This window comes from Oryctolagus cuniculus, chromosome 12, assembly GCF_051225735.1.
Source record: "Oryctolagus cuniculus isolate XC-2025 breed Fujian yellow rabbit chromosome 12, ASM5122573v1, whole genome shotgun sequence".
NCBI classification, from domain to species: Eukaryota; Metazoa; Chordata; class Mammalia; order Lagomorpha; family Leporidae; genus Oryctolagus; species Oryctolagus cuniculus.
The window spans coordinates 16,531,632-16,554,806 of record NC_142878.1 but is presented as its reverse complement, the minus strand read 5'-3'; the positions used below and the strand labels follow the sequence as shown (position 1 = coordinate 16,554,806).

General features: G+C 39.2%; 1 protein-coding gene across 1 annotated transcript in view; it reads right to left on the bottom strand.

Moving 5' to 3' along the window:
* GABRG3 (gamma-aminobutyric acid type A receptor subunit gamma3) overlaps positions 1-23,175 on the bottom strand; it is a 679,184-nt gene that overhangs the window by 49,718 nt on the left and 606,291 nt on the right. The window lies entirely within an intron of this gene.

Below are 23,175 nucleotides of genomic sequence, written 5' to 3'. Positions count from 1 at the left end.
TCTTGCCTCTTCCTCAGCTGTCTGTTCCTTTTCCAGTTCCTAAACTCCCCATTAGTCAGTTCCCCAGGAGCTTCCTGGTGCCATCCTCAGCCACACTTGGGTTAAAGCTGTTCGTGTTCTCAACCACAGTCTTACTGGTTTTGGAAATGTCCTTGGAAACCCTTGGCAAACGCCTTGAAGTCATGGATGAAACTCTTGAATGTCTTATTCCAGATGCACCATTTTCAGAAATCCAGTAATTGTTTTCCAAAATATACATATTCTGTGGCTTTTTTTTAATACCCTGCCCCTCATACGCATGGATGTCACATTTTTGGACCCAAACATCTTTTAATTCTGTTTTCCCACAAACTTTTTGAAGGAACTTCATATTTTATTCTCCAGACAAAACTTCTCCATTTTGCTGGCAGAGCAGTTCAGGAGGGCATCTTGGAAGACGGCTGATCATCCATGATTTCTTACTGCTCCGCTGACAGCCTATGCTTGCTGATGGGTTGGAAGGCCCTGGGGTTCTCACTGTGCCAGATCACAAAAGGTTCCAATTTATAGCCTGCGGCACCGTCCCCAAGCAAGACTGCTCTCCTGTTCTTAAGATTCTTGGAATGTAGCATTGACTTGGCCTTGTTATGTGTAAAAATCCTTTCAAGCACAAGTTTCCAGACCAGGAAGTTTCATTTATATTGAAGATTTGCTCTGGCAAGTAATTTTCCTCTACAATCAGCTTATCTAGAGTTTCAAAAAATTCTTCAGACCCATCATTCATGGCCACGTTCTGTAATGAATGATTCTTAAATCATTTAAGCCAGCTGGTGCTAGCAATAAATTAAACACCATGGTCAGGTCCAGCCTTTTCTTTCACATCACAGATTAAAATGTTGCTTTGGCTGCGAGCATCATGGTGCTGAGGGGGACACACTTTTGGGTCCTGGTCTTTAGTCCAGGGCATTAGAAGTGTCTTCATATCTGACACGACACCTTCTGAAATGTTTTCTAATCTCATTGTCTTTAGTGGAGCAGATTCTTTAATAGCTTCCAGCACTTTTATTTCTTCTTTCTTGATCAAGATTTTAGCTACGATGGAACAGGACATGCCTGACTTAGAAGCAATAATCATTGTTTTTCCATTGATGTTTCATAGTCTTATAGAATCAATTTTAATTTCATGTCCAGGTCAATCACTCAACATGGGCTGCTACTGGCAAGATTAGCAGGGGATTTTGTACAGTTAGGGGCCATGCTGAACCAAACAACACAAGATTACAACAAGCACAAGGGAAAATGATGCAATAAAGAGATGAAGTAAACACTACATACATGAGGTTGCTGCTGAATGCCCTCATAGTTGTAGTTTATTATTGAACAAAACATAGTTTTTGTGGTGTATGACTGTACTAAAATCAAGAATGAAAGAGGAGACATTACTATTAATAATATTTTAATAGAATTTTGACAGAATATTTATAGTAGAATTATAAATTATTCAAATGAATATTTCTTAAATATTTACTTATTTATTTTAAAGGCAGAGTTTTTAGAAAGAGAAAAGCAGAGATACAGAGAAAGATCTTTGACCCACTGGTTCACTTCCCAGATGGCCGCAATGGCCCAAGTCTAAATCCAGGATTCAGGAGCTTCATCTGGGGTCCCACATGGGTATCAGGGGCCCATGCACTTGGGACATCCTCTGCTGCTTTCCCAGGCCATTAGTATGGAGCTCCATTGGAAGTGGAGCAACCAGAACTTGAACCAGCACCCATATGGAATGCTGGCATTTTTCAGAATATATCAGAAAAATTAGATATAAATATATTATAATTGTAATGTATATAATATTATATGTTTAATAATATTTACATAAAATATATATATCGGGTAAGAAATAAAGGGATTGAATTAGATCTTAAGAACATTTCCAAAACAAATATTCTAAGTCTAGGTGACTTCAGTGGTACATTTTCATAAATATTTGAAGAATAATACTAATGTTTCCACATTATTTTATAAAAAGAGTAATCAAAGAACTTTTCATAACTCATATTGAAAACAATGTTATCAATCATGATATTAAAATCAAAGTTATCATAAGAAATGATAATACCACTATCACAGGATGGTGTATCATGACCAGGCAGAATGCTATGAAAGCATTATTGATTTAGCATCTGAAGATAATTCAGTGTAACACACCATGTCAAGTAGAGAAATAAGAACCACATGACAAGAATAACAGATGCAAACATTTTTCCCAAAATAAATGTTTTTATGATTAAAACACTCAAAGTCAGAATGTGAAGATTCTTTTTCAAATAGAATAAGAGTGTCTATTAAAAAACAAAACAAAACAAAAAACCTCCTAACATCAGACATAATAGGAAAGGCAGACAGCTTTCTCCCTAATATCAGGAACAAGACAAAGACGACTGTTCTCATTACTTGTATTCCACATGGCACTAGATGTACTAGCCAGGGCAATTAGTCCAGGAAAATAAATACAATATAATAATATTAGAAAAAAATAGTTAAAACCACTCAATTTACAGATGAATTAAATATATCACATAAATGTTGGTGGGGGGAGTGCAGAGAGAGAATCCACACAAAAACTTTTAGAGCTAGTGAATGAATTCAGCACATCTCTTATATACAAGTTTTATATGTATATATATATATAAAAACTTATATACTAAGTTTTATTTCTAAACAATGACAATGAACAATCTGTAAAGAGTTAAATATTCATGAATAGGTTTAAGTGTGTAGGTGCAAAATATGTACACAGAAACTAAAAAACATCATTGAAAGAGATTAAAGATCTGAGTAGGTGGAAAGCCATCCTATGTTCATGAATCAGAATATCTGATATTAAGATGGAAATATTCCCCACATTGATCTAAACATCAATGCAATCCTTACATAAAACTCTAACCACACTTTTTTCCAGGAATTGACAAGCTGATCTTAAAACTCAGATAGGATAATAAGGATTACAAATAGGTAAAATAATTTTGAAAAAGAAAGTTGGAGCAATCATACTTTCCCATTTACAAATTCATTACAAAACTAAAGAATCAGAAAGTGTTTGACTGGATTGCTATACAGATAAGTACATCTAATGTCAATGCCAAGATCATTCAAAGAGGAAAGAATGGTCTCACCGGGCCAATGATACTGGGAAAACTAGCTATCTAAAAGAAGGAAGTTAGCTATCCTCCTCATACTATGTACAAAACACAAACAACATCAAAGTGGATAAATAACATAAATATAACAGTTAAAATCATAGAATATTCAGGAGTGAAACCTGAAGGGTTCATGGCCTTGGATTCAAAGAGTGTTTCCTTAAACACGACATCAGAAGCAGAACAACAAATTAAAAAATAAGTTGCACTCAAAATTATGAACTTTTTTCACATAAATCAATATTATCAAAATAGTAGAAGACAATACACAGGAGGGAGAAAATATTGGCAAACATGAAGAGAGATTATGGAGAAGATGCTACTATGTTTATAACACAACAGCAAAAGGCAAACATCCAGAGGAATTCCAAGATGGTGGATTAGGGAAAGACATGCTGTGCTAAGCTAGGGACAAATAAAATAATAACAAATAAAGCAAATAAAACAAATAAAATAAATAACAAATAAAAACAAAAAACAAACTAAACAACAACAACAACAAAAAAGGGAAAAAAAGTGTAGGAAGTGTACTCTCAGGGGAGAATTGGAGAGAAAACCGCATTGGAAATCATACAAGAGGAAGAGCAATGCCACGGACCTGTGTGGAGGGTGCAGATGTGCAGCATGAACACCTATATACACGACTACATCAGCCAAGAGCCAGGGTGAGTGGCAGCTTGGAGACAGACATGAGACTGGACTGAGACGGACATGAGCCTACAGCAACCCGTGGTGATATAGCAGGAGGGAGAGGGTGGTGTGAGTCTGGACTGGAGCCCTGGAGGCTAGCGGTTGCTAGCAGTTGCCAGTGGACCAGGTGGAAGTAGAGAGGGCACGATTATCTTGCCTCAGTTTCCCCACAATAACGCCTACTGCTTGGCTGAGAAAGGTCAGGAGCCATTTTGAGTTTGGGTGGGAGCTGCAGAATGCTTTGTGCTTGTACACAGCAACTGGCTGAGAAAGGAAACTATTTTCTCAGCAGCATGGGTGGCAGTAGTGGGGAGAGAGTAATATTCAGCCAGTGGCTCTTGGGTATGCTGGTGATCCAGAGAGTCTAGTGGAGGGAAAAATCTGCAGTCCCCACTGACTAAGCCTGGATGGGAAGTGGATGGGCATCCATGTAGGACTATGAGGCACCCCAGCCTCCCCGGATCAAGGTGCCTAGATAGAGCTGGCTCAGGGAACATCAGCCTCTCTGTTGACTGGACAGACTGGCAGGGCAGAGTGAAACCTCTGCACCCAGCAACTGTGGGAGCCTTGTGTGCTGAGATCATGGGGGCTCAGTGGTTACAGTAGAGGGTGCAGGTTGTAGCCGGGTCTCTGGGCAAACACTGAGTGTGGCTCCATATGCTCAGAGGTCCTTGGTTGCCTGGGTGGTCACTGCAGTGGGAAACAAGCTCACAGTGAGGACTGTGCAGATCATTTATGCAGTTCATATGGTGGTGTGCAAGAGTGTTAAATATACTAGGGGCTAACACCCGGGTATTACTGAACTGGGAGGAGAGGTGAAGGGTTGATCACACCAACAGAGGTGACCATTCCCCCCTTCTGTTATCAGGAGATCTACCACACCCAATATGGGTGTTACCCTGGATACTCATCCCGCCTTGGAGCACTGACTGAAGCTTCCCTGGCCACACCCAACACATACCTCTTGGTATTCACTGAAATTCCAGACATTCTACTAAGCCACAGAAGAAAAGCTCAAAGATAAATGCCATCCAAGGGAAAAAACAACAACAACAACAACAAAAAAAAACCATAAAATTCCAAAATGCCTAAAAATATATGTAGAAACTCAAGAAACAAGAATAAAGAAGACACCATGACCTCTGTCCTCAGAAGAACGCAACAACATTTCAATATTAGAATGTGAAGATGTGGCCAGCACCGCTGCTCACTAGGCTATACCTCTGCCTGCAGTGCCAGCACCCCAGGTTCTAGTCCCAGTTGGGGCGCTGGATTCTGTTCCAGTTGCTCCTCTTCCAGTCCAGCTCTCTGCTGTGGCCCGGGAAGGCAGTGGAGGATGGCCCAAGAGAGAATGTGAAGGTGTGAAGATGAAGAGATTGAGGAAATGCCAGAACAGAATTCAAAAGCTCAATCATAGGATTACTCAAAAGCAATCAGAAGAAAATCCATGACCTAAGGAAAATCATATCAGACATGAACTTTTCCCAGGAAATTGAGAAAGAGAAATCAAAATGAAATGCTAGAAATGAAGGATTCAAGAGATCAAACAAAAATTGAAGTGGGAAGCATTAACAACAGATTTGGTAAAGCAAAAGAAAGAATATCTGAGCTAGAAGTCAAATTTTAGAAATCTTTCAATCAGACCAGAAAAAAAAAATAGAAAATTTAAAACCAGTGTTGGAGATTTATGGGATACTATCAAGAAGAGAATGGCTACACGTAGTCCAAGTCCTGAGGGAAAAAACCTGTTAACCCAGAATACTGTTCCCTGCAAAGCTCTCATTTATGAATGAGGGTTTAATAAAGAATTTCATAACAGAAATTGAAAGAATTTGTCACCACTCATCCAGCCTAACCAAAGATGTTAAAGGATGTGGCTACATTCAGAAACACAGAAAGACAGCCATTATTATGAAACAATGTGAAGGCAGAAAATCCCCCAGTAAAACTACAAAAGAAAACAATAGAAATATTTATGGAAAAATGGCAGGGCCAAGTCATTACTTATCAATAGTCACCTTGAATATAATGGGCCTCAACTCTCCAGTTAAAAGATATAGACTGCCTTAACGGATTAAAAACGAGATTCAAGTCCGGTGCTGTGGCTTAGCAGGTAAAGCTACCACCTGTAGTGCTGGCATCCCATATGGGTGCCAGTTTGAGTCCCTGCTGCTCCACTTCCAATCCAGCTCACTGCTATGGCCTGGGAAAGCAACAGAAGATGGCCCAAGTCCTTGGTCCCCTGCACCCACATGGGAGACCTGGAAGAAGCTCCTGGCTTCAGATCAGCACAACTCTGGCTGTTGCAGCCAATTTGAGAGTGAATGAGTGGATAGAAGACCTCTCTTTTCCTATCTCTCTCTCTGCTTCTCCTTCTCTCTCTGTGTAATTCTGAGTTTCAAATAAATAAATAAATCTTTAAAAAAAAAAAAAAAAAAAAAACAAGACTCATCTATTTGCAGCCTACCGAAATACATCTAACCAAAAAAGATACATTCAGACTGACTGTAAAAGGATGGAAAAAGATCCCATGTTACAAGGGCTCCTGGCTATTTAAATGGAATTCTAATGGATCTAACTGGAGACACAGACTCCTATACAACAGTAATGGGGGACTTCATGCAACTTCATCAATGATCAATTAGGTAGAAAATCAACAAAGAAATAACAGAGCTAATGAACGCCGTGGATGAAACAGACCTAACTAATATCTATAGAACTTTTGACCACACAGTTGTAGAATACACACTTTCTCATCAGTGCATGGAACTTTTCTCTAGGACAGACCATATGCGAGGCCATTAAGCAAGTCTCAGTGTTACGGGAAAACGGCTGTGGAGAAATTATTGTTACCTCAGTTCTTTGTCTCACATGGAAGAAGAATTTCCAAGCAGACAGCAAAGAGATTTAAAAGTATTTATTAGAGTCAAGGACCTCCAGCCAGAGTGACATGAAGGGGGATTTCCAAGAGAGGAAACAACCCAAAAGGCCTCCTAGCATTTGAGGTTTTGAGTACAATTTCGAAGGGAAAAAAAAAAAAAAAAACACTTGACAATCAGATTGGTGTTCAGTTACCAGGCGGGGACAAAAACCCATGAAAAGGCCTGATTTATAATTCTCCATCATGTCTGGCCTGCTAAGGGTGGGATAGGTAACTTGTTTTCACAATAAGCTGTGAGCTCAGGAAGAGCTCCCTTGCTGTTCTCATGGTAAATTTGGAGATTCTGAGAGGAAGGAGGGTGGCTTGTTTGTTCTTGCTAAAGATAAGGTTTTGGGGAAGGAAGCAAATATTTTACACCCCAAATTCCACTGGGATCTCCTGACTGCCGATTAACCCAACTGACTCCTCACATCAGCAAATTCAAAAAAATCAAAATCATACCATGAATTTTCTCTGACAACAATGGAATGAATCTGGAAATAACAACTCAAGAATCTCTAGACTAGAAACTCCAGAAATCAATACACGCCTCTATAAGCAACTTATCTTTTACAAAGGAGCTAAAATCAATTTCTGGAGCAAAGATAGTCTCTTCAACATGTGGTGCTAGTGAAGTAGGCAGGCATGTCCGATTTCACTGGGAAAACTTGATCTCCACATGTAGAAGTATGAAACTAGACCCCTAGTTTATACCTTACACAAAAATCCATTCAAAATGGATCAAAGACCTAAATCTATGACCTGATATCATCAAATTACTAGAGAACATTGAGGAAACTCTGCAAGACATTGGTATAAGCAAACACTTCTTGAAAAAGACCCCAGAAGCAAAGGCAATCAAAGCCAAAATTGACAAATGGGATTTTATCAATCTGAGAATCTTCTGCACTGCAAAAGAATCAACCAGCAATGTGAAGAGGCAACTGACAGAACTGACAGAAAGGGAGAAAATATCTGCAAACTATACACTGATAAAGGGTTAACATCCAGAATCTATAGAGAGCTCAAGAAACTCAACAACAACAAATAAACAATCCAGTTAAGAAATGGACAAAGGCCTCGAAAATGCATTATTCAAGAGATTAAATTCAAATGGCCAACAGACACTTGAAAACATGCTCAGGATCACTAGCCATTAGGGAAATGCAAATCAAAATCACAATAAGGTTTCACCTATCTCTAGTTAAAATAACAACAAATGTTGGTGAGGATGTGGGGCATAAGGTGCCCTAATCCACTGTTGATGGGAATGTAAACTTGTGCAGCCACTGTGGAAGACAGTATGGAGATATCTCAGAAACTTGAATATAGACCTACCATATGATCCAGCCATGCCACTCCTGGCAATTCATCCACACCAAAAGAAATCAGCATATGAAAGAGTTATCTGTACCCCCATGTTCAATGCAGCATGATTCACAGTAGCTACAATATAGAATCAACCCAGATGTCCATCAACTGTTGACTAAAGAAACTATAGTATATATACACTATGGAGTACTACTTAGCTGTAAAAAAAATGAAATCCTGTATTTTGCAACAAGATAGATGCAACCGGAAACCATTACACTTGGGAAAGAAGCCATTCCAAAAAGACAGATATCATGTTTCTCCTGATCTGAGGTAACTAACGGAGTACCTAATATGTAATGTATTGGAGCAAAATGGACATTTTGAGATTTGATGATTTTTTTAACAACCCTTTTCTCTTCTGTTGAGGAACACTGTTTTTTCTTCATACTATCTGTTGAACTTTTTTACTTAGTATACGGTTAATTTTATGATCATTAAGTCAACTGAAGATAGGTCTTTGTAAAAATTAAGAGTGGGAATAGGAGAGGGTAAAGGAAGAAGGGTTGGAATATGGGCAGGAGGGAGAGTAGGGTGAGAAGCATCACTGTGTTCCTAAATCTGTATATATATGAAATATGTGAAACTTGTATAATTTAAATAATATTAAAAAATAAATTAGTAGAACTGAAAAAAGGAAAAAAGGGCAAACATCTGACTAAACAATAAACAAAAGAATTGAACAGATATTTCTGTAAAGAAGATATACAAATGATAAATAAGCATGTCAAAAGATCCTCAACATAAGTAGTTTTCAATAAAATGTCCATCAACATTACAATGAAGCACTACTTCACAGCTTCTATGATGGCTATGATGAAAAGAAACAAAAACAGTGAGCATTGGCGAAGATTTGGGGAAAGAGGAACTCTTATGTTGCTGGTCAGAATGTACAATGGTGCTGGCACCGCGGCTCACTAGGCTAATCCTCCGCCTTGCGGCGCTGGCACAACAGGTTCTAGTCCCGGTTGGGGCGCCGCATTCTGTCCCGGTTGCCCCTCTTCCAGGCCAGCTCTCTGCTGTGGCCCGGGAGTGCAGTGGAGGATGGCCCAGGTGCTTGGGCCCTGCACCCCATGGGAGACCAGGAGAAGCACCTGGCTCCTGCTTTCGGATCAGTGCAGTGTGCTGGCCGCGGCGGCCATTGGAGGGTGAACCAACTGCAAAAGAAGACCTTTCTCTCTGTCTCTCTCTCTCACTGTCCACTCTGCCTGTCAAAAATTAAAAAAAAAAAAGAATGTACAATGGTGCATTAACATAATAAGCAGCTTGTCGGATCCTCAAAAAGTAAGAATAGAATTACCACATGACCTGGTAATTCTGCTGGTGCCTGCCCGAGAAATTTCAAAACAGGATTCAAATAAGAACTTGTACCTAAATAGTTAGAGACATACTAGTCACAATATTCTAGAGGTCAAAACAATCCAATTTTATATCAACACATGAATGGAGGAACAAAACATTCATCCATACAGTTCATATTATTCAACAATAAAAAAATAAATAAATGAAGAGCCAAAGTTGTGGTGTAGTGGATAAAGCCATTGCCTGCTATGCTGGTATCCCATATGGGTGCCAGTTCGTGTTCCAGTTACTCCACTCCAATACATGATTCCAGAAATTTGAGGGTGGCTGAATACCTGAAAATCAGTGCATGTTATCCACTAATTAATAGGCTAAGAAGGAAAATCACATGATCATATCAACTGATACAGAACATTATTCAACTAATTGAGCGTCCATTCTTTTATAAAACTAGAAGGTCTTCCCCAAACACCCAGATCTTACGATTCCCTTATTTCCCTACTTTGAGAAGCTCCGTGTCTTCCCATGGCATGCTCTCTCTCACTGCAATGAGTTATAACCTAACTTGTTCAACTGTCCCCATGTTCCTAACAGTTTGGCTTCAGGGTGTTGGCATCACTTTACTTCTGATCATGTTGAAATGATTGATTTTGTCTAAAGTTGAAGTACATAGATATTAAAGTGTCTGAATCTTCTAAAAAATGTTTTGTTATTGGTGGAGGCATTTGGCCTAGCAGTTAAGATGTCTTTGTCCCACATGATTCCTGGCTCCAGATCTGGACTCTGGCTTTCTTCTAATGGAGACCCTATAGGGAGCCAGTGATGGCTCAAGTAATTGGGTTCCTGCCATCCACATAGGAGTCCATCGTTGAGTTGAGTTCCTGGCTCTTGGTTTAGGCCCTGTTTAGCCCTGGCTGCTGTAGGCATTTGGAGATGGAACTAGAAGATGGAAACTCACTTGCTCTCTCTGTGCCTCTCAAATAAATGAATAGATGAAAAAACATTCCTTTTAACTTCAAAGGGATTACTTACAAAATACATTTCATGGTGAAAAACCACTTGTTTGAAGCTTTAATCCCTCTATTTTCTCTTTATTTGAAAGAGTGAAGGAAAATTAAAAATTCTATTTAACATTAATTTTATTTTGAAAATAACATAAATATAAAATTATATCATATTATTATACATTATATATAATGTTATTACAAATCACTTTCACACTTCTATGTCTGCATACTTATCTACCAATTTGTGTGAATTTATCAAACATTATTTTAGAAGATATCTACCTAATATTAGTTGTTTTTACCAAGAGATAGAATTATAGGTTTTTTTACATTCTAATCTTTGTATTTTTTTCCATTTTAGAGTTTTTAAAAATATGAAATCTGTCATATGAAAAAATGTGTTTCATGTTAAAAACAAAATAAAACAACACTGTAGAAATATGTAGTCATATACCCACATATTAGCAATGATTGTTGGAGGATGAAGATTTGTTGCTTTCTTCATTATGCTTTCCTGAGATTTTTATATTAAAAAATCAAAATTTTAAAACATTTGGAATATGCACTAACATTTTAAGAAGAAAAGGACACTTTATCAAGACTTAAGAAGAAAATCACTTTATGGATTGTGCTGTATTTTACTTTAGTTTATATCCATACCTCAAAACAGATAACAGCTTGTAGAAGATTTATATAAGTATTTTTACTTAGAATTAAATTAGCACTTTTATTTGTTCAAAATGACTGATTATTCTCAGCCTTCTTATTGAATACAAATTGTCCTCTTTCTTGGGGTACTGTTGAATAGCTTTTGTATTAAAGACACAGAATCTTATCCATGACAACACTTCAATTAGTCGGTGTAGTGCCAAAAACTGGCCTTTATATGCACAAAGTAAATGCATGATTGTTTGTGTCAGTGGTTCTTTCATCAATACAAAGAACACCATAAATATATGTCTTGATCACATAGCTGTTCTACATCAGGAAGACAAATTTATTTATAAAACAAACTATCAATGCACAGATTCATTCCTAGAAACATTCTGGCCTGCCATCTCATAAAAATGACAGAAGGAAAAGAAAGTGCTGTCCTGGGAGGAGACTGAGATGGGACATCCAAGTCCATAGTACTTGTCCTCTGCAGCTCTACCCTCACCCTCTACAACCCAATGCTGATGGCTTGGTAAAGAGACTTATGTGGGCCAAAAGATTAGCCATCTTAACCTTTTGTCCTAGGTACTAAAAACATTAACTTTACACCATTTTCATATCCTGCAGAAGTGAGACTTAAATTAAGAGCAAAACTTGTTTCTTTTTAACTCCTTTTATCTGTGACTTTATAACAGAATAAATAAAAGGCTGTGGAAGGTGCCCTCTCCTACTTAAGACATACTTAGGGAGCTATGATGAATTCTTAGCTAAGCCTGTATCTCTAAGTCCTCAATAAAATTGTAGGCTTGCTAGCGAATTTTTATAAAGACTTTGTTCTCAGTTCATTGTAATTAGTCCTGACAAACGGGCTAATCATGGCACTGTGTGATTCTGGATGAAGTCCAAACCTCTAGAAGTTTATTTATTGATAAAACAAAGACTTTGGTGTAAAGGAGTAACAAATTACTCCACCATGGGTTGATAGGAAGGCTTTGATAAAATTATACAAGTCATATGGCATTTTACTTTAAAATTCTAAAAGAAAGAAATAACAGTGGTGTTGTCAAATAGCGATAATGAACCATGGTAAAGGTAGATGGACATGAGCAGGTGGAAGTCCCCTTGTCTTGAGAATAAACCTGCATTTCCCCAGTTTCTACGTTGATTAAGACAGAAAATGGAAGTCAGATCCAAATCTTCCAGGTGAATTGGATTGACATTCACTATTTAAGCTTCTGATTCCCCAGGGTTTTTCCAAGGAATTAATTACCCACTTAGGCAGGCAGGCAGGCTCCAAATAGGCCCAAGGCATCCCTTGCCTGCACAGAAGCCAGAAATCCACATACTTCTTAACTCTGAATTCTACTGAAAGCATTCAGTGTTTTATAAAACACAAAATTGTCTAAAACTACTTGTGTGGGCCTATAAACATATATCAAAGAGCTAAAAATAATCTGCTTTTCCCCTTTCATAAATTTCAGTTCATATATTTGAATCCACATGTCAAAATCGGCTGCCATCTGTAAAGCACAAAGCACATGAAAGTATCCCTTGTTAATTAAATTTTAAATTATGAAGCTATAAACAGAAGCGAAACTTTACTAAAATATCAAAACAGCATCCTCACCTTTGTGGGGAGCAACTCGGACTAGACTAAGTTACTGGAATTAAGACTTATTCTATGCATCTGCTCTCCCACAATATGGCGCTGAGAAGGGAGCAACAACTTCTATGCAGCTGCCTCTCGCCAACTTGATTGAGCTGCAGGAGCTGATCTTGCTCCTGATTGGAGGAGAGCAGCGTACTCGGCGTGTGGGTAGCAGAGTTGGGATTGGTGGAAGAGGACTATAAAGGAGGAGAGAGACAACATGCACCAGGAACATCTAAGGGGAACATCTATCTGAAGGAACACCTGTGCAGCCCCCGAGAGAGCCAGCCGGTGGTGTGCCGCTCCCCCGCGGAAGTGGGGAAAGTGGCTAGGGGGAACCGCCCTTCCACGGAGGTGGAAGGGATGGTAGCCAACCCGGGAAGAACCAGCAGCAAACCCGGGAAGGGCCAAGCAGACAAAAGAACAGTGCAGGGTCCTGTGTCGTTCCTCCACGAAGACGGGGAGCGACAACCTTTATGTCCCCACATTAATTTTTCTAAGGTGGCAACTAAATGTTTACAAAATGATCTATTTATCCTTTGGACTCATTTTCTAAACAAATTAATGGTTCTTTTCTCTTAAAAACGTTCTAGTGCTTTCTTTGAGCTAATGACTTGGCTAAACCCCTAGGATGGCAGGAGTAGTATCTACTGGGAAACAGATGTGAAGTTAATGTTAAGCAATGATTTCTGGCTGCTTTCAAGCCATTTAGCCCTTACAAGGTCTTTATCAGTGAAGCAGGCATTAGTATTGCCCTCCCCACTCTGCAGATGGAGAAACTGAGAGAAATAAAAGTACATGTTTGAGATGGCATGCCTTGTGAGTATAGGCCTGTGGTTTAAACCTGGGTAGGATAGCTCCAGAGTTTGTATTCTCAGATTTGGTCCGTGTGTCCTCTTTGGGTACAATCACCGTACAACGCAATGTGGTAAGTTTCACTATAGGAGGCAAAGTCAGGATATTATGGAAGTATATGATCGTCGATTTGCCCTAATCTTTGGTGGCTGAGGGAGAAGCTCTTAAAAATGGTTTCCTGGAGGAATGACAAAGGTAAACGGGTTGGCTGGAGGGTTGGAGATGAGTCTGCAATGCATACTAGGATGTGGGTGAGTATGAGGGCTCCAGGTACTTCAGCGTAAGACGTTAAGGGATGCGGAGGCCCCTTCTAGCACATCCTGCAGTATTATACATAACAGAAGCACTCTATCTCTAGCTGAGGCTACTCTCAGGTCTGCTCGCCACTGGTCTTCATGAACAAAGATAATTTTAATACTCAGTTTGCCATCTGTATAAGACAGCAAGTAACCTCATTACCTTAAAGGGAATAGGGTTACCAAAAAGCAGGTAATAAATGAATGTTTATATCTTTTTTTTTTTTTGACAGGCAGAGTGGACAGTGAGAGAGAGAGACAGAGAGAAAGGTCTTCCCTTTTTCCATTGGTTCACCCCCCAAATGGCCGCTAAAGCTGGCACGCTGTGCAATCCAAAGCCAGGAGCCAGGTGCTTCCTCCTGGTCTCCCATGTAGGTGCAGGGCCCAAGCACTTGGGCCATCCTCCACTGCCTTCCTGGGCCACAGCAGAGAGCTGGACTGAAAGAGGAGCAACCAGGACAGAATCCAGCACCCTGACCAGGACTAGAACCCTGGGGTGCTGGAACCGCAGGTGGAGGATTAGCCAAGTGAGCCACGGTGCTGGCCTGAATGTTTATATCTTAAGCATGGGAATATTCTAGATAAATATTTTCCAGGAGTCTGAATTTCAACAATAATACAATTCACTTACAAGTGTAAATAATTTTACATTTAAAAAGAGTTTAAAAATTTGGCCGGTGCCGCGGCTCACTAGGCTAATCCTCCACCTTGCGGCGCCGGCACATGGGGTTCTAGTCCCGGTCGGGACGCCGGCTTCTGTCCCGGTTGCCCATCTTCCAGGCCAGCTCTCTGCTGTGGCCAGGGAGTGCAGTGGAGGATGGCCCAAGTGCTTGGGCCCTGTACCCCATGGGAGACCAGGAGAAGTACCTGGCTCCTGCCATCGGATCAGCGCCGTGCGCCGGCTGCAGCACTCCAGCCGCAGCGGCCATTGGAGGGTGAACCAACGGCAAAGGAAGACCTTTCTCTCTGTCTCTCTCTCTCACTGTCCACTCTGCCTGTCAAAAAAAAATTAAAAATTTAAAGATTTTTATTTATTTATTTGAATGAGTTTCAGCAAGAGAGGGAGAAAGAGAGAGAGAGAGAAAGAGAGAAAGGGAAAGAGAGAGAGAGAGAGAGAGAGAGAGAGAGAGAGAGAGATTCCATCTTTTGGTTCATTTCCTAGATGACTGCAATAGCCAGGGCTGGGCCAAGTGAAGCCAGGAGCCAAGAGCTCCATTCAGGTGTCTCATGTGGGTGGCAGGGGCCCAACACTTGAGCCATCTTCTGCTGCCTTTCCCAGATGCTTTAGCTGTGACCTTTGATTGGAAGTGGAGTGGCCAGCAGCACTCACATGAGATGCTGGCATTGCAGGTGGTGGCCTAACCCCTGTGCCATATGCTGGTCCCACATATAAATAAATTTTAGATTATCACTCTGTCAATAAATTTACACATTTAAGAATTCTTGTTAATGACCAGGAGCAGTAATATAACTAAGTTATGGGGAAAATGATATAAAATACCATCTAGGCCAGAGAATATATCACACAGTGATATCTCAAAAGCAAGAAGGAAGGAAGGAGGGAGGGAAGAAATGAAAAGTAAAGAGAAAAAATGGAAGAGCGAGGGAGAGAGGGAGGAGGGAGGAAGGGAATATCATTCTAAGAATTACATTGGATGTGTTAAAAACTAACTAAAAATAAAACAAAATTTAAGAAAGAACATAAGCCAACACTAAACTAGAGAAAATAAAACAAGTGAGAGTGAGACACAAAAAGTAAGTTAACTCTTCCACAGTGATCATGGAGAACTCACTGGCCTCATTTTAACAATGTCTGAGCCCATCTGTAGCACCTTGCTGTAGGCTGTGCCTGAAATATTACTGAGAGTCAGTCCCTCATCAATAAAGATATTGGCATGTTTCCCACCTTGCTGAAAGTGCAGGACAAGAGCCAAAAGAAAAACACAAAAGGCTACTTGTATAAACATTAGTCAGCATATACTGAATGCTGTAATTGATTCAAGTCCCACTGATTGATTACATTAGATTTTAAAAGAACAAACATATTCAGATATTATTTGTATCACAGCATTCCAATTTTCTTACCAGATGAGCAGTTCATTAGAATAAGCCGAGGGTTTTTTCTGCATTTCCTCTCTGAATTAGAGATGGAGATGATTCACAGTGCCTTTGAAAGATTTTTCACTCAATCTTGTGAACAAAGATACTGTCGCTATTTTTAAAATCATGACTCTAACACCCAGACTGATTTATTACCCAGATTGCATTCAGACACATATGACAAAAAGTCAAGAAACCACTTTTAGACTTTCTTCTTAAACACAGATTCCTATCTGCATTCAAGACATAAATCTTACTATAGTGCCCTATTAAAGCACGTCTTGTTGAGTAAAATGCTAGCGTCTGATTTAATGGACTATTTACTAAAGAGAGACGATGTGTAAATCTCGGAAGCCTCTTCCACAGGAAATACACGGAGACAATAATAATGGACACACACACACAAGGAGCAACTGAGTCCTTGGCACACGTTAGTTCACTTAGATTCAAAACAATAATATGCAGGAGAAGGCAATTTCCTTCTCATTTATGAGAGAGTGCACAGATGGGTCACAGAAATGGCCCAAGGTTATAAAGGAAGAGAGAAATGCAGGTGCATCCAATGTCTGACTCTCCTGCCTTAGATCCCACCTTCTGGGCTCACTAATCTCAATGGGCACTATCAGAGAAAATGCTTTTTAAAAATTTAGTTGGCATGTCGAACACCGCTAATCTCTAAAACTTCATACACAAAATAATTTTTTGAGTTTGCAATATAGTACAGAAGGTACTAAATTTAAAGCTGGAATCACTTTGAAAGTATCAGATATTCACATCAAGCTGTGTGATTTTTGTCATAGCCACAGAGACACAGCTCTTTCTCCTGGTAACATTGGCCACAGCAACTTTAATCTCTGCACCAGCCTATGTGGAGTTTTGTAATCTCAGGGCAACAGATTCTAGTATAATTAATGTGGGGCTGCAGGCTTCTGATTGATTTCCTCCTCTGATGTCAGGGAGCTTTTGCAAAGACTGCACCAACTACTAAGTCACTTATAAGCAATGTCTGAACCTGCCCTAAACACGCCCTGGGCTTGTCATAAGGAAGCCTACTGAAAAGCATGTATCACATTCCAGGCCCTGTCTTGCACAGCTTGCTGTGGATGGCTTGACACCCAGGACAAAAACATACTGTGTGTTCTGCCCAGATTATTCTAGACAACTGGACTTGTTAGGTAGGAAGTCAGAATTAATTTAGCCAGAAAGGCCTGAAGACCAGCACCTACTGTGGAAGCTCCAGAAGCCCAGCATCTTGCACTTCAAAGTCCTGCCCAGACTCGGATAACCTCCCAGGTGGTCCCAGCCCTTACCCTAAAGAAAGTTACCTGATAACATGCGGCAATAAAACCTTCTCAGGGGCCCTAAGGGAAGCCCCTCTGTTCTGCGGGGCTAGGTAGCTCCAGCAACTCTGGGAAGGAATTTGCTAATTTTCACCCAACAGACCCTTCTCCAGGACTCTCCATCCTTTGTCCTGGAGGAGAGGGGGAGGTGGGTAAACAGACTCCCTCAAAAACCTAGGGAGTCCAAACAGACTGTGGGCTCCGCTCTCTGTCTCTCAGCTGAGCAGCCCGCCTGGCCTGCCCAGGTGTGTTCTCTCCATTCAATCCTGTGCTCTCCCCAGTCCAAGTGACTGGGCACTCTCTGTCCCTTCCATTCTGAGGGATGCCCTACCCCAGTAAAGCCTTATCACTCGGCTCTCTGTCTCACGCCTGCATTCTTTATTGCACAAAGACAAGAACCCCAAGGCTTCCATGGCCTTTCCTCCAGTGACAGACTCAGGCTCAAACGGGCAATATAAGCAAGTAAAAGAATTCGTTCAGAAGTATCTTAGGAGGCAGGAGCAGCTCGCTACAAGGCAATCACAGAATCAGTGTCTTTTTCTCCCTTTTTTTCCCCTTAGCTGAACAATAACATTATTTTACTTTTTGTTAGTCTTTTATTAGATACAAAATTCTGTTTCTTTGACACTTTGATTTTCTTTGTCTCCTGGTTGCCTTAATTCCTGATGAAGAGAGAGATACTGTGTTAATTTTGTTCCTGCAGAAATAAGGTGTCTTTTTTGCCTTCAGGGGCCTAACATACATGCTTTCGTTTTTTTTTTTTTTTTTTAATGAATATAGATTTCCAAAGTACAGCTTATGGATTACAATGGCTTTCCCCCCCATAACGTCCCTCCCACCCGCAGCCTCCCCTTTCCCACTCCCTCTCCCCTTCCATTCACATCAAGATTCATTTTCGATTCTCTTTATATACAGAAGATCAGTTTAGCATACATTAAGTAAAGATTTCAACAGTTTGCTCCCACACAGAAACATAAAGTGAAAAATACTGTTTGAGTACTAGTTATAGCATTAAATCTCAATGTACAGCACACTAAGGACAAAGATCCTACATGAGGAGTAAGTGCACAGTGACTCCTGTTGTTGACTTAACAAATTGACACTCTTGTTTATGGCATCAGTAATCACCCTAGGCTCTTGTCATGAGCTGCCAAGGCTATGGAAGCCCCCTGAGTTCACTGACTCTGATAATTTTTGGACAAGGCCATGGTCAAAGTGGAATTTGCTCTCCTCCATTCAGAGAAAGGTACCTCCTTCTTTGATGGCCCCGTTCTTTCCACTGGGATCTCACTTGTGGAGATCTTTCATTTAGGTTTTTTTTTTTTTTTTTTTTTCCAGAGTGTCTTGGCTTTCCATGCCTAAAATACTCTCATGGGCTTTTCAGCCGGATCCACATGCCTTAAGGGCTGATTCTGAGGCCAGAGTGCTGTTTAGGACATCTGCCATTCTATGGGTCTGCTGTGTATCTCACTTCCCATGTTGGATCGTTCTCTCCCTTTTTGATTCTATCAGCTAGTATTTGCAGACACTATTCTTGTTTATGTGATCCCTTTGGTTCTTAGTCCTATCATACATGCTTTCTACTTTTGCTTATTGGCAGTTCAGTGGCTTCCTTTGTACTCATTCTCTGTGTGTGTGTGTGTGTGTTTCTCCATATCTGTCACTCTGCCTTTCAAATAAATAAATAAATAAATGTTCAAAGAATGAAAATATTTTTGCACCAAAATAAAATTATTTCTTAATTTCATTTTCCATGGACTTTAAACTTTAAACAACACTCATATGCATATGCATTTTATATTATCAGGATAAAAATCTAATAAGCTTATTTATTATAAATTGTTATATAGATAGGTATAGGAAGATACAGACATAAAAACTAAAATCTTTAATTTTCCATGTGTAGGAAAAGATCTGCTTCAACTGTCCCTGAGGAATAGCTGAGAATGACACAAAGTATATAAAGACTGTTTAGTATCATCAGCAAACCAACACATAGACTGTTGATCCAGTCAGAGTCTTAAGGAAGGAAGACTATTCTCCACCATTTGGATTCCATGAAAATGAGACTGTGATGCATCTACTATCCTGGACCAATGCCTTCCAAACATAAGCAGCATCTGCTTCACCTGGGAACCTTGTGAAATGCAGAGCTCTGGGTACCATCTCAGGAGATGCTGACCCAGAATATTTGAGGTGAGGCTCTGTAATCTCCAGTTTATACCTGCTTCAAGATGATGCTAAGGCTGCAAGTCAGCAGCTTAATGGTTGCTACACACTGTGTAGCACTGGCATGGAGACTACTTTATTCACAACAAATCAAAGCAGTTAACCTGGGAGCGTGGGAATTGATACCTGCATGACACTGGAGTATCCAAGTTAAAGACTGTGTTGGGAACAAAGAGAAATGCTTACTTCCAAATACAACCGAAATGCTACTCCTCCCAGTGTGCCCTATTTTCTAGGTTACTGTTATTGGTTAAACTGAGTCCCTAGAAAGATGCTGGGGTCCCTAACCTCCACGCTGTACAGATGTAACCTAATATGAAAATAGTGTCTTTGCTGCTGATGAAGTTTCAATGAGTTCATTAGGTTGCCCTTATAGAAGTGGGCAATTCAGACACAGAGAGAGATACACAGAAGGAAGATAATATGAAGACACAGAGAATATCATCTCCAGGCCAAGGAGAGACCTGGAACAGATGCTTCCCACACAGTCCTCAGAAGGAACCAACCTTGTAAACACTTGGATTTGTTTTTGGACTCCAGCCTCCTGAACTGAGATATGTACATTTTGCTTTTAAGCCTCCTAGTTGGCTATTTTGTTGTGGAAGTTCCAGGAAACTAATAGAGGAGTATTTGGAAAAGTTCACAGAAAATATAATCAAAAGATAAGTTAATTTTGGTGTAAAAATTTTTGAACTTCACGTATAGTTTTTTCATAATACCCATTTTCCATGAACATTTTCAAGATCTCCTATGTAGTTACTAATGCCTTAAATAACATTTATACAGTTTAAATAAACATGCATTTTTACATCAAAGTCTAAGTGATACAAATAATACTTCTAACATTCTTGTTATCCTACCAGAGAAAAGTAGGGTCAATCAAATAAAAGCCACTGTTTGGAGTCATGCCCAAACAAAGTCAAAGATAGAGTGGTAACCTTCAAGATAATGGAGACACTGCACCATAAAGTACCTGGCATTAGCAGTATACCTGGAGGCTGCACACCCTGGTCTCACAATTCTGAGATTCTTCAATGTTTTCTCATTTCATGAATAAGTTCCTAGTAGAGTTATTTATACAGACAGGCAGCATGGAATAATAATCTCTATCCTCTTCCAACTCTATGATTCCTGAGAATCAACTAGATGATGTTGTAAATGTTTTAAGCTTCTTGGAAGAAAGGGATTATATAAATACATATTGCCATCAACATAATTGTGAGCTAAGAAATTGAAAGCAAGGGTTAAGCTTTGTCTATGAAAAGCTATTTATCTGATGGGGATAGTCTAAAATGACCCTCTACTTTTTGAAAATGGCAGCCATGCTTGGCAAGCAGTTGTGGCTCATGAATATTTATTGCACACTCTTAACTGTTGACACCTGAACTGATGCTAGAAGTGCCCAGAACACTACACAAAACAACACACTCAGCTGCAGGCCCAGCATGATTTCTGGTTTTGCAAGCTTCAGATACAACTCTTCCATCTCACCTTATCTTGATTCTATCGCACTGCCGCTGGGTTATGTGTGGGACGTATTCTCATTCACCCCTGCTGTACCTTCCTGTAAGCCTTCATCATGACCAGGGGTTTATGTTTTTCCCCCTGCAAATTATGCTTTGGATAAATGAATAAAGGGATGATTGTAATAAAAATGTTTTCCTGACTGAAAAAAAAAAAAAAGATAATGTATCCAAGTCCCGCCAACCTTAATTTTCAACACAGAGAAGCAGATGTTATCTGGGAATTCCCTGAGTAAGATGTGAGTCCTTTCCAAACTGAAATGATATGTCCAAGGCCTCTCTGGGGATCATAAAACAATAATGTGAAGCTAAGGAAGGTATTAGGAAACACAATAAATAACAAAACCCATCTGAGTTATGTTGGTCTTAAGAGCATGAAGCCCAAATGCTTTTCACCAGTAGATTAACACTTTTATTTTATTTTTAACTTTTATTTAATGAATATAAATTTCCAAAGTACAGCTTATGGATTACAATGGCTTCCCCCCCATAACTTCCCTCCTACCTGCAACCCTCCCCTTTCCCACTCCCTCTCCTCCTCCATTCACATCAAGATTCATTTTCAATAACTCTTAAAGAAATAGGGCAATTGTTTTTGTTTTTCACACATAGAGACATTACAACATAAGAATGTAATCACTAAATAAGTAAACATCTAAAAGCTATTTCTATAAAAATTTTTTACAAATATAAACTTAGTAAATATGAATACTTTTCTTGGTTCAAATCATCTGGTTTTAGTCAATAATAAACAGCCATCCTCTTGTTAGAATTGTGTTGCTACTGTGGAAAAAATGCAAGATTAGTTCATGAACATCTGAGTTCATATTTTTGTTATCAAGAGGATGCTTCCTTACAACTGTAATTATGCCATGATTGAATATAGCCATAAAACTTTCAAAAAGTATGAATTTAGATACATTATAATTTCTTTATGGGCCACAATAACCTAGAAAATAATTGCTTAGACAAGAACCTCAGTCTCCTAGCTCCATTCATATGTTATTTTCTTGGGCTGGTATTGTTTTAAAGTGTTTCAAAATTCCTGAACTAGCTGTGCTCTACTTATTTCTTTTTCTTTAATATCATCTTGCAGTAAAGGAAGAAAGGCAATAACCTTTGCATGTCAGTGCTACTACTAGGATCGTCCCTGCCGGGTGATCCTTTCCTGCTAGCCTTATTGCTGAGGGGCTAGAGCAGTCTATGCTCATAGAGCACAGTTAGATTATTAATGTAGATGACTCATAACAGGAACAAACCTCTCCAAAACGTTTTCCTTATGCTGCCTCCACAGTTCATTTCAATAAATTATGATATCCCATTCTTCTCACTTTACCATTAATATTTAAATATAATTCCCATTTGTCAGCTTTGCCACATAACACACACAGGGAATCCATTGCTATTCACTGTTAATGAGGTAACTTTTTCAGGATATTTCTTGATGTATAATTGGCTTTCCATTTTACAATTCTACCAAGAATGCAGACCATCTTTTAAAGACATTTACCACTAATTATGAAAACTAACATTTTAATCTAGTAAACAATGAGCTGCATTATTAGGAAACTTTAAGGGCCAATAAATTATTCATATTAAAAAATAATATTGACAGAAAAGTTGACTGTAACCTTCACTGGCAACCCCACCCTGTCAAAAGAAAATCAATTATCAAATAGACCACAGGAGTGAGTAAAAACCAAACCCAAACATAAAACATGTTCAAAGCCATAAACAGGAACAATTTATCTGTTAATTTAATCACATGCTTGATAATATACTTAAATGATCACTCAATAAAATAAAACTGGCAGGTAAGTATTGTGCTTTATCTATAAAGCAGTTCAAATTCTAAGATAAATTTAGAGTAAAAGAAGGAAAAGGACAGAAATTAAAACTCAATGGATATTTCATATCAATTCTTTTTATTTGTGAATTATCAGTAATATCTGATTTCGATACTTATGTGGTTAACCTGTAGAACCATTACTAAAACTGGTTTATACAATATAGTCATGGTGATAGTGCTAACTTGGTTTATAGACATAAAGCAAAGTTTTA